The sequence below is a fragment of the Capsicum annuum genome, chromosome 2 (genome assembly GCF_002878395.1).
Source record: "Capsicum annuum cultivar UCD-10X-F1 chromosome 2, UCD10Xv1.1, whole genome shotgun sequence".
In the NCBI taxonomy this organism is placed as follows: domain Eukaryota; kingdom Viridiplantae; phylum Streptophyta; class Magnoliopsida; order Solanales; family Solanaceae; genus Capsicum; species Capsicum annuum.
In genome coordinates this window covers 55,162,201-55,166,885 of record NC_061112.1, presented here as the reverse complement: position 1 = coordinate 55,166,885, position 4,685 = coordinate 55,162,201, and positions in this window count along the sequence as shown.

Here is a 4,685-nt window from a genome sequence, read left to right as displayed (position 1 = left end):
TGCGCTAGCTCAGAGGGTTAGAGAGTTTCTTTAGCAGAGTGCCCCTTTTAGTGCCAATAGTGGTCACCGTCAGAACAGTCTCTATACGTTTCAGGCTCTCCATGATCAGAAAAGGTTCCCTGATATAGATTCGGGTATGTTATGAGTACTTCACCTTTGTGATATGCATTGCTAGATCCTTTGCTACCATTTTGAGCTTATATGTTAGCATGAGCCATGCATGAGTTTTAGATCTAAGTCGGTCAATCATGACCCAGTTTGTAGATGCCCCGTGCACCGCCCCAATATTTCAGTAAGGTGTTTGTAGAGGGACATAGAGTCCCAAGGGGGAGATACCCCGTGATATTGTGATGCTCAGATGTTCTTAGACCCATTCATTTACATATTTAGACTCTCCTTATGAAGTTAACATCAGTGATCATTGAATAGCCAGTCATGCTTTCGAGAGTCAGTTCAATCAGACATTTATGCATTAGGTATGTATGTTCAGTAGAAAGATTTCAGCTTTTTAGTGTGTTCAGTCAAGCATTCATGAGACCACCCGTCAGATAGGCTTGGTCCCATATAAAGTTATTCAATATCAGATCTAGAGATCACCCGTCAGATAGGCTTGATCTCAGTCTCAGATTCAGTTGAGTATTCTTGTTATCAGATCTAGAGATCACCCGTCAGATAGGCTTGATCTCACTCTCAAATTCAATTGAGTATTCTTGCTATTAGATCTAGAGATCACCTGTCAGATAGGCTTGATCTCAGTCTCAGATTCAGTTTAGTATTCTCGTTGTCATATTTGAATATGATCTTTTCTTATTATTGACAGTAGTTTCTGGAATCATCCATTAGAGAAGTTTGATCTCTGATGCAGTCGATCGAGAGTAGAAAGCTCAAAATTCAGTTAATGATGTGAGTATATTTAGTCAATCAGCTTCAATATCCTCAAATTGCGAGATCACTCGCTAGATAAGACTTATATCAGCTCCAGTACTCAGTTATCTATATTAGATGATTCACTTTTTCAGTATCTCAGTATTAGTAGTGAGTTCAGATAACAGTAATGCAGTATCCGAGTTTCAGTTTTAAGAGTTGTGATGGTTGTAGTTATGGTTTGTTCATTCATGCATGTGTTCTCATTCAGTACTATCATGATTATTCAGTTAAGTAATTGTTCCTGCATAAGCCCTTACATTTAGCCTTACCTCATCTGCATACTCGGTATATTACCGTACTGACACATTTGCACTATGGTGTTTTATTTGACACCATAGGTTCAGAGGCCCGAGATCCAGAGTACCCTTAGCAGCTCAGTCCCAGTCAGCAGCAGTAGACGTAACAGTGAGTCCTATTCATTTGAGGATGATCCTTGTTTCATTATTACATCAGATTTTATTTATTTTTCAGTAGACGGAGTTAGTTGGGGACATGTCCCATCAACTCCATAGCTCAGACAGTTTAGAGGTTATTTAGACAGATGTATCAGTATTTAGTTTTAAATTTTGAGTATTTTTAGATATTTTGAACCTTATAGCCAGTTTTGAATTTATTATCTATATTATGCAATGTCCAGGTACAGATATCAGTAGAGGGTTAGCTTGTGGTCCTCTAGGATCATAAGCACCGTGTGACATTCCGGTTCCAGAAAATCGAGTCATTACAGTGTAGTACTCCACTAATATCATCACATCAAGGATCAAGATCAAATATGACTTTAAGGATTGTAATGTAAGCTAAGGGATGGGTAGGAACAATTCTGGCCAATAATATTGACTATCTTCCCTACGTGATTTAATACATCACATTACACATTAAATTCTTTTCTAAACAACCAAACTTTCACCACCTCTACCTTCACACACCCCTTTTGTTTTTCCTCATCCCTTTAAGCCAGTTCACATATATTAAGGAGGGAGTATTTTCTATCAACACTTGATTCAATTTTGCATAATTTTATTTCTTTTGAGTACATCACTCCTAACCACAACACATAAACTTTTTCAACACCAATAGCTACAACATTGGGGATTAATTTCACCTCTTTCCTTCATAAATTTCACACTCCTTAAACTTATTAATTCTTCAACTAAAGCGCATAGGAGATTTTGATCAAATTATGGTTAATCAAAGAATTAGAATAGGCTACATATGAGGCTACCAAATAATAAGATAAAGGCTCAATGGGGATAACTAAGATCATGCAAAATGGTAGTCAAAAGAGGATCTAAAACATGGCTATAAAAAAATTCCTCTTATCTCCCAAACCTAATATTTTTAATTTTTCTTTGCAGACACTGCAGGCAAGTTTGAGACATTAATATGCAAAAAGTAATACAAAAAAGACCTCACTTTAATATGTCACATGATCAACTCAATTAGGATCATTATAGCCTCTAATATAACAAATAACATGAATTCACAACTTAGCCAACATTGTGTAAGAATCAGAAATAAGCCTAGGTGTCTCAAAATTAGTCATTCAACTTATTCAACATGTGTTTACATTCTAAACCACTTTCATCATAAAATTTTATGTGTTATGAATTCATAGAACTTTTAATTCTTAAAACTATGAAAATATGCAAGTTACTTTGGTTCTTTTATACGATATGATGTGTTTTGGGTATGTTTTGCAGGAAACCAGGTTTAGAAGCTAAAATAGAAGAAAAAGATGAAATTTTCTGTTTTGTTCTACTTACTTTGGGCACTTATTGGGTGTACGTACCACCTATTGAGCATAGATTCCGAAGTAGGTGTCAGAATATTAAAGTCCAGAGGCTCAGATACAAGAAAAAAAAACTCTGACACATACTTTGGTCATTCGGGGGTTTACCCTGAACGTGTGTAGTGCTTATGCACCACAAGTGGGATCGGAGGGGGAGGAGAAGATGTGGTTTTGGGAGGCTTTGGAAGAGGTGGTGAGAGGCGTGCCTAGTTCGGAGAAGATTGTTGTAGCAGGGGATTTCAACGGGCACATCGGGGCGCTACCGGAAGGCTTTGGTGATGTGCATGGTGGTTTTGGTTTTGGGGAGAGAAATGAAGAGGGGGAGACCCTATTGGAGTTTGCGAGGGCCTTTGGGCTGGTGGTGGTGAACTCGGGCTTCCCGAAAAAGGAAGAGCACCTGATCACCTTTCGAAGTGCGATAGCCAGGACTCAGATTGACTTTTTGTTGCTTAGGAAAGGGGATAGGGCATTGTGTAAGGACTGTAAAGTCATCCCGAGTGAGAATCTTTCGACCCAGCATAGGCTCTTGGTTATAGATTTGGGTATAAAGAAGGATAGAAAGAGGAGGAGTAAGAAGTGTAGACCGAGAATTAAGTGGGGTGGCCTGACGCTAGTGAATGTGTGGGAGATAGGGGAGAGGTTGGCGGGAATGGGGGTGTGGGAGTGTAGAGGGGACGTGGATAGTATGTGGGACAGGGCGGCAAGGTGCATCAGGGAGAATGCAAGTGTGGTGTTGGGTGTTTCTAGGGGTCGGGCCGGGGACCATCGGGGGGATTGGTGGTAGAATGAAGAGGTGGAGAAGAAAGTGGGGACCAAGAAAGGGGCGTATGCTAAGTTGGTAGAAAGTAAGGACGAAGAAGAGAAGCAGGTAAACAGGGAAGAGTACAAGCTAGCAAGGAAGGAGGCGAAGTCAGCAGTCACGGCAGCTAAGACGGCCGCTTTTGAGAGCTTGTATGTAGGGTTACAGGGGAAAGGAGGGGAGAAAAAGTTGTTTAGACTCGCTAAGGCTAGGGAGAGGAAGGGTCGTGACCTCGATCAGGTGAGGTGAATTAAGGGGGAGGACGGTAGAGTGTTGGTGGAGGACGGCCACATTAAGAAGAGATGGCAGTCGTACTTCCATAGGCTCTTGAATGACGAAGGGGATAGAGCTATTGTGTTAGGGGAACTGGAGCACTCAGAGGAGTGTTGGGATTTTAGCTATTGTAGATATTTTAAGGTAGAAGAGGTTAGATAGGCTGTCCGCAGGATGCGAAGGGGTAGGGCGACGGGGTCGGATGAGATACCGGTGGAGTTTTGGATGTTTGTTGGAGAGGCTGGTGTAAGGTGGTTGACTGGATTGTTTAATGAAATCTTCAGGATGGGAAAGATGCTCGAGGCGTGGAGGTGGAGTACCATGATCCCTCTCTATAAGAATAAGGGGGACATTCAGAGTTGCAATAACTATAGGGGGAATAAGTTATTGAGTCACTCTATGAAGATCTGGGAGAGAGTGGTCGAGGTGAGGCTGAGACGGATAGTATCTATTTTGGAAAACCAGTTCGGATTTATGCCCGGCCGCTTGATGACGGAGGCAATCCACCTGGTACGGAGGTTGGTGGAGCAGTATAGGGAAAGAAAGAAGGATCTACACATGGTGTTTATCGACCTGGAAAAGGCTTACGACAAAGTCCCCAGGGAGGTGCTTTGGAGATGCTTGGAGGTGAGTGGAGTACCTCAGGCATATATCAGAGTAATTAAGGATATGTATGATGGAGCGAAAACCCAGGTGAGGACGGCGGGAGGAGACTCAGAGCATTTCACTGTCCTGACAGGATTGCATCAGGGATCTACTCTTAGTCCCTTTTTGTTTGCGTTGGTGATGGATGTGTTGATGCAGCGTATTCAAGGGGAGGTGCCGTGGTGTATGCTTTTTGCAGATGATGTAGTTCTGATAGATGAGACTCGAGGGGGTGTGAATGACAAATTAGAG